The sequence below is a fragment of the Cavia porcellus genome, unplaced genomic scaffold (genome assembly GCF_034190915.1).
Source record: "Cavia porcellus strain 051 isolate PalLab524CR breed Dunkin Hartley unplaced genomic scaffold, mCavPor4.1 scaffold_25, whole genome shotgun sequence".
Taxonomy (NCBI): domain Eukaryota; kingdom Metazoa; phylum Chordata; class Mammalia; order Rodentia; family Caviidae; genus Cavia; species Cavia porcellus.
The window spans coordinates 26,940,113-26,952,060 of NW_026947508.1; the positions used below are offsets into that span (position 1 = coordinate 26,940,113).

The 11,948-nt window shown below is 40.7% G+C and overlaps 1 pseudogene; it reads right to left on the minus strand.

Annotated features, from left to right (window-relative positions):
- Window positions 1–293: 293 nt before the first annotated feature.
- LOC100724660 (large ribosomal subunit protein eL27-like) lies at window positions 294–805 on the minus strand (annotated as a pseudogene).
- Between the last annotated feature and the right edge of the window lie 11,143 nt (window positions 806–11,948).

Consider the following 11,948-nt stretch of genomic DNA (forward strand, 5'->3'; position numbering starts at 1 on the left):
GGTTTTGGTAGGTGAACTCTATCATGTGAAGACATTCTCTGGTTTTTAAAAATCATAAATGGATATCAAGTTATATTAAATGTGTTATCTATTAAAATCATCATATTACTTTTGTTCTTTATCTTATTAATGTAGAGAATCACATTTATATGTTTTGCTGTTTACCCGTTTTGCACTCACTCCTTGGGCAAATGAGCTCATGACATACCAGTATTTTTCTAGATTATAGGATTTTGTTTAGCAACATTTGGTTAAGAATTATGTGTCTGATTGCTGGGGATTTAGCTCAGCGGCGTAAGCGCCTGCCTTGCAAACAGGCAGTCGTAAGTTCGATCCCTGGTACCGATAAAAATGAAAAAGACAAAAAAAAAAAAAAGTTCTTTTTTTTTCCCCAACAATGAAAACAAAAAACATCTAAAACAGAAGCTTCTGGAAGAACCACTTATTCTTGCCTTTCTTGTGTCTCTCCTTGAACTTGACCTTCGCCTCCCAGAGGACTTTGTGCTTGAGGGCCAGGTCTCCAAAGATGTCCTTGTTAACAGCAGTCTTGTCCAAGGGGATGACAAGAGTGCCTTGTGGGCATGAGGTGACTGTCGTCATAAACCTTCACAAAGGGCTTCATCTCTGACCGCTTGGCAGTTTTCTTCTTGCCCATGGTGGCTGTCACTTTGCACTACGGCAGTCAATCCCAGCTACCAGGGCTCAGCTGCAGGGCTGGCCAGAGGTGGTGTCCTCAGGGTTCTTCACGGTGGCAGCTCTGCATGACCAGGACCAGCACCACCTTCCCTGGTTTCATGAACTTGCCTATTTCGACTGCACAGAGCCAGCTTACAGCAGAAAAAAAGGAACTGTGCTTCCCTCAACCTCTCACTCCGAGAGCCTGTGTGTCCACATTCTTCATTGAGATTCATCTACAGATTTCCATCCTCGTGCTTTTGTCCAGATTTAGTATCAAGATTATGCTAGTTTTATAAATTGGTTTGTGTCATAGTTTGTCATTCTCTGTTTTACAGAATAGTTTGTGTAAGCCTGGAAATATTGATTTCTTAAATGTTCGGTAGAACTCATCAGCAAAATAATTTGGGAGGCTTTGTTGTTTTCTTTATGATGTATCTTAAAACAATTCCACTTATTTAGTAACTATTGTACTGTGAAATTTTTCTATTCTTCTGAGTTGATTTTTACAGTTCATATTTCTCTAGAAATTTTTCCATTCATCTAATTCTTCCAAAGTATTAGCATAAAGTTGTCCATAACACTATCTTATCTTTTAAATCCTGTGGCTTCTCTGAATGTTCCCTTTTCATTCCTTGCATTGTTTGTCTGCCTTTGTTCTTTTCTGCTTGATCAGTCTCATCAGATATTTTTTAATTTTGTTAGTTTTCTCAAGGAAACAACTTTTGGCTGGTTTCCATTTCATAAGCATTTACTCTCTTTTTAATATTTCTTACCTTCTATTTTTTTGCATCATTTTTGTTACTCACTTTTAAATTTTTAAGTTGGGTATATTTATTTTGTTCAGAAGTACTTAACCAGGGACAGTTTTGCCCCCTTATGAAACATTTGGCAGTGTCTGAAGACGTTTTCAGCTTTCACAGGGTGGGGGGGATGACAGAGGCAGTTAATGAGCAGATTCCGAGTTTGCTGCTAGACATCTGACAATGATCAAGACAGCCTCCACAAGGAGGAATTACTCAGCTTCAAGCATCAGCACTGCCGAAGGTGAGAAACCCCGCTCAAGCTTATCAACTTAGCCTGCCTTCTTTTCTAATAAGAGCATTTCACTCTAAAAATTTCCTGCTGAGCACTGTTTTAGCTTCATTCCATAAATTTTTTTTTTATTTAAATACATAAAAAATTGACTCTCCTTCCGGGACACAATTCTGAGCTATGCTATAGAAATGTTACGTTGCCATCACAATCAAGATACAAGCCATTTAATTCCCCCCTACATAAAATATTCTCACACCGCCCCCCTTTGTAGTTAGACTCTCTCCCAACCTTAGACAGCCCTTGATCCACTACTCACACCTGCAGTTCTCCAGAATGCACATGCTATACTTTGAATGTGTCCCCCAAAAGAGCATGTGCTGGAATCTTAACCTCCAAAGCAACTGTGTTGGGGATGGTCCGAATGGATTTAGGACTCCCCTCTGTGAGTAGGCCAGGGCCCATTATAAAAGGGCTTTCTCTGACTCATGTTCTTATCTTCCACCCCAGCATGGCACAGCAAGGACTTCACCAGATGCTGGGACACTAACATGGGATTTTGCAGTCTCCGCAGCTTTTCAAGAAATAAATCTCTTTCAGTTGTAAATTACCCAATCTGTGGTATTCTGTGGCGTCAAAACAAAACACACTAAGACATTATATAAACAGCACTATATACTACATAGCATTTTGAAAATGGCTTCTTTCACATACCATACAGACTTTGAGATGCATCTACACTATTGCATGAATCAAGTTTGCCTGTTTTTATTGCTGTGTAGTATTCTATTATGTGGATATATTGCAGTCTGTTTACCCATTCACACTTTTTAAGGACTTGCGGGGCTGTTTTCATTCTTTGAACAATAGTGAATAGATCTGTAATGTAGGTCTTTGTTTGAATAGAAACTTTCATGTCTTTAAATGCTCAATGGTGAGATAATTTATTTAAACCCAAATATCAAGTTCAGTTACCCAAATATTGTAATCCTCTTTCTAGTTTTCCTCACAATCCAAGAAGTTATATTTATAATCCCATTCAAACGTTACTGGAATCCTAGCAAATTCATTCCAACCTACCACCACCAATCCAACTCACAGTGAGAGTAAAAACATGAGGACATGGGGACAAAGGCCTTGATCCTAGGCCTCTCCCAGAATTTATTACCTTGTGAAGAAGGGATGTGGCTCAGGGATGAGTGACAGTGAAGATGGCAGGAATTATGTGAGTAACTTGAGCTGGCTGGCCAGGTGCAAGATTCGTATCTCTGTAAACTGCAGAGATAAAGATATGCAGAAGGATCAATTTACATAACCCGATTAGGGTAGCAGTGGAATTGTTTTGGGGGGCTATTGCTTTGGTTTCTGATATGCAAACTCTTGTGCCTTGGGGAGTCATAGCCTCTTATCTTGAGGCTCATCCAGTTGACATTCCCAGAGATGTTGACTCTAACATCCCACTGTGCTCATATCCTGTACACGGAGGACACTGTGTGAGGAAACAGGACTGTCTGTTGGCTATAGAGACTACATAATAGCACCTCACTAGCCTTATTTGCAACACTTACAGCCAATTGAAGAGAGAAGGAAATACCCTAGCCAGCTTTTTACATATCAGTGTAAGGAAATGAGTCTCCAAATTATCAAAGTCACAGTAATTGTTTTGGATTCAGAGGGCATCACTGGAGTTGTCTCTCAGAATAACTGAGTTATTTGGTAAATGTATGGTTAACTTTACCAAAAAAAAATTTTTTTTCAAACTATTTTCCAGAATAACTGTACCATTTTTATTTCTACCAGCAAAATATGAGGATTCTAGTTGCTTCCATACCTGCATTTGGTATTTGGTGTGTCTATTTTCTTCCTTTTTTTTTTTTCTTTTCTTTTCTTATTTTAGGCATTCTAATAAATGTGTAAACAATTTGATTTTAATTTGTGTTTCCCCAATTGCTAATGCTGAACCGCTTGTATTTATGCAGCTTCTTTAGTGAGATATCTGTTCAAATATTTGTCAATTTTTATTAAATTTTTGTTTGCTGCTTGGGGAATTGTATCAAAGTCAGGCACAGTAAACTACAGATATAGTATCATGTGTGATATGTTGAGGTTTGACCACTCAAGAAATTATCACCAAAACCAATACAGTAAATATAATCATTACCTCCAAAGTTTCTTAAAAATTTTTCTCTCTCGTCTCTCTCCCCTAATTCCCAAGCAACTATTAACCTTTCACCACAGGTATATTTGCATTTTCTAGAAGTTTATTTTTAAAATGAAATTAAATGGTATGTAATACCCATGTGTACTTTCTCTTATTAGCAAAATTAATTATGAGATTTGTGTAGCTGTGTATTAACAGCTCATTCCTCTTATTGCTTTGTATTATTCCATTGTATTTATTTATACATTCATTAGTGAACATCTTGTCAATCAGCCTAGGTTTCCTTTGTTTGCTTCAGATAGAAATTGTGAATAGGCAAAGTGTAGTTCTGGCAGCCACCATTGTGTCACCACCAGGTAATCCTAGGTGCCAACATTTGACACAGCCAGCCGTGTCATGTCACTGCTGGCCACTGCTGTCCAATACCAGCTTGTGGCGCTCTTTAGTTAGGCTCTACCAGGCGTTGGTCTCTGCTGTTCTTCAGTGTTGACAGCTCTGAGTGTTTATTACTCTTTCTTTAGAAATGACTGCTCCTCCCAAGCATGGTGGCACATGCCTATCATCAGGATGCTGAGACTATGAGTTCGAGGTCAGCCTAGGCTACATCAGGCCAGCCTGAACTGCATAGTGAGACCCTGTCCCAAACAAAAAATAAAATAACCACTCTGTCCACACTACTCAGGAATCTTTTTAAATTCCAAACAGACATACAAGATTTTTAGAGCTCACACTAACTGAAAAATAAATCAAAACAAGTTTACAGAAATACAAAAGCAAGTCTTTATCTTACCAAGGCCTGTGCTGCTGTATCCAAGAAAGAGCCTCCGTAGCCCAAACCCGGAGAAGTAGGTGGGAAGCACTACTTGCATGCCCGTTTGCAGGCCTGATTCAGGGAGGGCCAGGGCTGAAAACTTGCTATGCGTATTGCTGTGCATGCAGACAAGGGGCACAGATCCCTCCCTTCCAATCTTAGCCACACCAGGTGCCCCCTTCCTTCTTCAAAAAGGAAGAATATCAGAAGTGTTGGAAGTGGGGGAAGAGGGCACACTGCCTATCTGGCTGCACTCCTGGTGGAGGAGGGCATGGCAATTTGATTGACAGCCAGGGAGGACAGTGAAACAAACTGTCCCAGTCCATTGAGACATAGTGGAAAGCAAAAGGAAGCGAGGGGGAAGGACAGACAGCCTCTGACCAAACACACACCCACCTCCAGCCTGTAAGGAGGCAGGAAAATGAGAGAATCAGTCACTTTTCTTCTATCTCAAGTGGACATTTGGGTTTTCCCAGCCTCCAGAACAAGGAACCTTCTTCCTTTATAAATAATCTAGTCTCACCTCTTTTGTTACAGCAACAGAAAATGAACTAAGATAATCACCTAAGGAGACTGGATGGCTTTCTTGTTTGTTTGTTTGACTGCTTACCATCAGTAAACATTTTTTAAAATAATAATGTTTTGATGACTTTTAATAACTAGGTAGTAATAATAGTGCAAAGTCAAAGTACTAGACCGAAAAAGACCATGAACTTAAATTTGGGATCAGTGTGCACCCGAACAGCAGGTCTTGTATGGGCAAAGGACACATCTGGAGAACCCTTGGTCCAAGGACCTAGAAAGATTTTAGGGGTCTCTAAGTAGCCAGGGAGAGTTTGAGTATCTCCAAGGATGAGGAAAAAGTATGGATGCCACACGGGGAAACCTTCAGCTCTACCTTCTCACCTCCACAATTCACAAAATTTATTCTGAGAAAGTGAGGAAAGTTACTCACCATTTCCCATTGATCAGGAACAGTGAGGCGAAGGACTCTCGAGCCTCACATACACCGTTTCGCTTAATTCTTGGGTTGCCACCATCACCTGGGCACTGTCTCTTTTTCAACGTTAAGGAAACAGGTGTGAAAGGGTTTGCTTGCCCAAAATCACACAACCATTCACAGCAGGGGCGGGATTTGACTTAGTCTGCACCACATGGCAGCATAATCTTTTAGTACCTAATTTACAGTGCAGTGGAGCTGTTTTGCTTCCTGTGTGCTTTATGGCACATTAGGGCCTCTTGTATAATTAATGCATATGTGCTCATTTTCTTGAACTCAGCACTTGTCTTCTTGTGTTGAAATGATTGTCGCAGTTTATGGTTATCGGATCTTCATGTCCTGGTGGTGGTATCTTATAATCTGATGCTTCCCTGGAGAAGATGTGCTCTTCACACACAACTCACCTGGTAAGAACAACTGCCACAGATACAGAGTGACTCATGCACGATTCTGCTGGGGGACAGGGAGACTTGGGAAGCTTAGGGTTCGGTATAACAGGAATGCAGTGGGAATTGGTGCTTGTTAGGCAGATATGACAAGGGAGGCTGGATGTGTCAGGCCCAGAAATCTGTACTTTATGGTATAGAAAGGATATTTTCCCAACAGAGCATTGTAACCACATTTGCGTTTTAAAAGTATCCACCATGTTTTGGGACAGGCCAGGATTTGGGGCTGAGGAAGAAACTTTTGGTGCCAGAGTGGGGCGGGGTTTCCCACCAAAATAAAACAGGTCTATAATCAGGTTAGATGTGGCTGAGGGATGTGTCCATCCTTACTCAATGCCCCTCTCCGCTAGTTTATACAGTCCACAACAGCCAGGATGCCCCAGGACCAAGTTCTCTGGCACTCATCACCTGTACCCCTGTGCTCTGGTTTCCTCTGTACCTCCGTGTCTTCATTAGGAAAAGGAGACAACAGAACTTTCCCTGTATGATACTTGTAAGGATTAAAATAAGCAAGCATCCATGAAGCCCCCAGTAGGGAGCCTGGCTCGGAGTCAGCATTATATATTATATAAGCTTGGCTCTCAACTCTCTGCTCAGTCACGGAGGCCAAACAACCTAGAATCAGGGCTGATACAAATGCTCAGCTCTCTCCCAGCTCCTGGTCAGAGGTCGGACTGTGAGGTGAAGGCTTCATGCCTGGTGTGTCTCTTGTCTTTTATCCTTTGGTCCTGCTATCGAAAGGCACTCGTGTAAACGCTGGGGTTGTGTCTCTGCTCATTATTCTGCACTTGAGTCCATGCCACTGTCTGAAAACTCCTGGGGACACCTTTGTTTGACTTCTCTGTGCTGCAAAAGGAAAGGATTTGGGAGCCTTCTAAGCTCGTGGTACGAAGAGAACAACTTTCTGCTTAACCAAGGGGCTTCTGAGAAGCCAACTGTTCTGTCCCACATCTCTGGTGTCTCTGACATCATCCATCTCCCATAAGACCTTGGCAAGTTGATTAAAAGAAAGACAAGACTCTGTCTCTTCATTAAGTGACTGCTTTTTAACCATTTCCTGCCCACCTCAAGATGAGTTGCATGCAAGCTTCCCAGCTGCTCCCTTTTCTGCACTCTGGCTCCCTCCAATCAGAGAGCAGTTGCCAAGGGAACCACAGGTACCAGGCTCTCTCCATCCCCTGAATCAAGGCCTAATCTACATTGAAAGAAATTTCCATTCCAGAGCTCAGCAGATTTCACCGTTTTACAACCTGTTTAAACTCCGGTCACAGTCACTTCTTCCTTAAAAGGGTTGGCCTTCCTCCTCAGTAGTTAAAGCTTGTTCTTTTGTGTGAGATGTTCATGGTGCTACTGAGATTTTCTTATAGGATTAATTTAGTTAATTGGTCCCTATTGAGGTGGGAATGACACGGTAGAAAAACAATAAAATCCCTTTGACAGAGTCATTGGAAAGCTTGAATGAGATAATGCAGGTAAAGTGCTTGGCAGAGTGGAGACTCAATAAAAAGCATTTTTATTGTGAGTGAAGATAGCTCAGTGGAGATGCACCAACAGGAGGAAGGGGTGGGAACAGAGGGTCATCTAGGACTCAGCCTGGGGCTGCCCCTCAGACACAACCTTTTAGAGTGGTCACTCCGCCTCCTTGGGAAAAGGGCCTCCCATCTCCTGATCCTTTCCTGTGAGGAAAGAAAAGCAATCACCTAACCACAATTGCCTTCCTTCAACTCTCACCTATAGAGGACATTGTGTCAAATTAATTTATAAGTGGACTCAAAAGGACTTCCTAAGTGTAGGAGACCATGTGTATTTGCTTTTCAGGCTCTCCCAACTTTCTACCACCTCGGGATGTTCCCCTGGTTTCTCCATCCGCCTCTCTTGTCTATAGAGATTTAGGTGCCTTCTGTGAGCCCTAAAACCCCAGGATTCCAGGAAGTTGGGCTGTGTGGATAGTGACTGACTGTCCAATAAGCTAGGCAGAAGCTTTTCTCCTTTTATGACCTACTTGCAAAAATAGTTACAAAAGCCACCCAATTTCAATGCAATAGAAGACAGACCTCACCTCTAAAAGATGGAGGGGTCAAGGGCAACTGTGTTCATTTTTGAACACACCATAACAGAGTATCACAAACCCAATGGTTCAAACAACACATAGATATTGTCTCACTGTGATAGAAGATAGAAATGTGAGATGGAGCTGTTGGCAGGGTTGGTGAAGTCACTCACAGTATGGTGACTTTAATTAAAACTAGAAGAGCAACTTTGGACTTTTCTCCAGCACTGTCCTGTCTCTTGATAATGCTTGCTCTCTCCCAAAGGGGTGGGGGGTATCCCTACCTCTGAAGCTCCTCTCCTAGAAGAGATGTAGTTATTATGAAATCTCATTAATGAAGAAAGATTAAACACTCAAGAAAGATAAGACTAGGGCTTTCCTCACCAAGACATCCTGTCTGGACTGAGTATCACCTATTTTTCTAAGGGCAACTCCAAAGATTATCTGAGGGACTTTTTCCTCTCAGACAAGTCTTATTGCATCCATTCTTCCCCCTTGTCCCTCCCATTTCCTGTCATCATCTCCTTCCAGGACACCCCAAGTCCCCACCAGCACCCAAGCCTATTTTCCTCTCTGGAGTTCAGAAAGTTTCTTAAACCTGAACCATCTGGGCCTGCAGAAAGGCTTGTGCTTTGTGTTTGCCTCCTGTGCTGTGGCTTTTTGCCCTGTGCAGGTTAATAGAGTGGTGTGTCTTTTTCCTATTTAATCTGTTTATTGTCAGTTCGCTTGAGCAAATCTGTAGAGGATGAAGGGAAAACTTTGCCTAAGGTTCTTTCCAAGATCTGTGAGTAAGAATCTATTCTCTACCTCTTACCTAAGTGCTGACAACTCACAGACTCACAGGCAATCTTGGGTTTCTTGGCTCCAAGAAGCACACATTTCTGGCTTCACCTTATGCGATGTTCTTCTTCTGTGTCTGTACTTTGTTTTATAATAACACCAGTCATACTAAATTAGATGCCAGGGCCAGCCTCAAAGGAGTCCCTGGGCCTGTCCCTAGCAAAGGACACAGCACCACTTCCCATCTGCCCAGAAACCATGGGCTCCACTATTTGTAAAACAATCTCCTAACTCCCTCTCCTCCCACTTCTGCACCACAAGTAAGCAAACAAACAAAAAATAGTAGAAGTTAAAATGGAATTATCTATCCCCTCTGGGGCTGGGGTTGGAAGAAGAGGGAAGAATGGGAAGAGAGGGTTTGATGAATATAAAGTTTCTGTTTTGAGGCTGGGGGTGCAACTCAGTGGCCTAATTCCTGTCTAGCATGTACAAAACCCTGAATTTGATCCCTAGACTGCCAAAAAAAAACCTCTGAGTTCCTATTTGAAATGATTTTTTTTTAAGTTCTGGCAATGAATAGTGATGATTGGCTACAACACTGTAAACACACAATGCCATTGAATTACACATTTGAAAAAATCTAAAACTGAACATTTACATTATGAATATTTTATCACAATTCTTTTTTAAAAGAAATAGAGCCAATTTGAAGCAGAGAGCAAGCTGTAAGATACCAAGACAATCAAACTTTTAGGAAAGTCCATTATTTGGTGGTGAAGCACTAGGTTGCTGAAAGTATCATGCTTTAACCTGTATTGTTATGTTGTTATGTCCTCTTTTATCTCAACCTCTCCCTTATTCATTAAAAAATTATTTAATTTTTAAAATTTCTTTTTTTAACTAAGGGGAAAAAATCAAAAAAACCTAACAGGACATATTATAGTAACTTTTTTGATTTCCTACTAACTTGAAACTTTTGATTTCCTATTAACGTGTAATACTCTCGTTATCTTGTTTTGACTGATTAGACTCTGCTCTGCTCTGTATGAAAGTATCAAGCATCGGAGTATAGGCAACTACTTTGAAGGTAATAAGATTCACTATGATGCCCATTCTGGTTTGACTATTATCCTCTTTTGAGTTTCTGTAAGATTTATAATGTTTAGGTTTTATTGGTCTTGTTCTCTACTGTTTTGTTCAACTTTATAATACCTAATGAGATAGACAATTCTTCTTAAGGAAGCAAGAGGCATTATGGTAACCATTGTTGATAACCTTGTACTCTGTTTTTACATCATGTGCTATGTCTATCCTTGGTTTTGACTGACAGCTTTGTTTTATCATGCTTGATTTTATTCTCTTACAAAAAAAGTAATAAGATCTAAGGGAGCAATAAAACCCAAAATGTATAAATTTTATTGTAATAAAGAGGGGGGGGAAAAAGGATACAACAGCAAAGGTGTTTAGGTGTGTTAAATAGATGACCATATTTTATTTTTGATTGGATTACTGAACACAACTATTTGCAGTCTCACTGTTTGAATGTTCACTTTGTATGCTTTGATCCTATGACCTGAAACACCGTTTCTAAGATGATAACGTGTAATCTATTAACTGGTGATAGCTTACAGTTTTTTGTTTGTTTGTTTGTTTTGTAGTTCTGAATTACTTGTACCCTTACACTGTTTTGTTTTGTTCTGCTTTTTTTCTCTTTTTCCTTTTAAATAAAAAAATAAAAAAAAAGAAAGTCCATCATTACCCAAAGCATTTTTTGTTTTTTTTTAGGTTTGGTTTAGTTTCGTTTGGCTTAGTTTTGAGACAGAGTCTCGCTGTATAGTCCAGGCTGGCTCTGAACTCACTACTCAAACTCACAGCGAACTCCCTGCTTCAGCCTCCCAAGTGCACCACCACGCCTCGTTTGTCCAAAGCGCTATACCTTTTTTTTTGAAACCCTATAAATTAGGTTTAAACATTGTCATTCTACAGATAAGAAAATAGAGGCCCAGAGGCTCAAAGTCACACAGAGGGTAAATGAAACAACAGATTTATCTCAAAATGCGGGCAACTCACTAAGGTGACTCAGCTTTCAAGGAAAAGAAGTTGCTTGATTTCACAAACTCACTGGATACCAGAATTGGAGAGACCCTTGGAGATACGGTTTGATTCTTTTGGAGAAGGAATCTTGAGTCCCGGCTGACCTAATCTTAAACCTTGATCAAAGGCTGTGTAGGGTGTTTGCTCCTCCCTGATCTCCTTGAGGAAGGTGTGGTTGTATAAATAGTCAAGATTGGGGTCCTCCCTTCTCCCATGTGACCTTAAGCATGTCACTTAACTTCTCTATATCACACCCACTAAATGCATGTAAACTGACAGGAGTTGCCTGAAGAATACAAACAAATGGAAAGATTAAATGATTTAAAGGAGCCAGCACAGGAGAAGGTGTTGTTACAGTCAGTTCTGATCTGTAAAACACAGCTGCAGAATAGAGCCATGGATGGTAGACTGCCAGCTGGGCGAGAGACTGCTGCTGGGCTCTTTTTATTAGCAGCTTTATTGAGGTATAATTAACATACAATAAGATGCACATACTTAAAGTAACACCACTTGACAAGTTTGGACCATGAATACACCCTTGAAACCATCACTACAATCAAAATAAATATCTCTGGCCCCCCACAAAGGTTTCTTGTGACCTTGTTAATCCCTTGCTCCTCCTCCTTTTCACTCTCTATCTCTCTAACTCTAGGCAATATTGATCTGCTTCCTGTCACTATAGATTGGTTTATATTTTCTTAAATTTTGCATAAATGGAATTTTGCAATGTGCACTCTCCATATCTGCTGCTTACACTCATCATAATTCCTTTGAGATACACCCAATGGTTGTTCAAATCAATAGCCCACTTCTTTTGATGGCTTAGTATTATTCTATAGATTTGCCATTATCTGCTTAGCAGTTTACCTGTTGGTAGACATTTAAGTTGTTTCTAG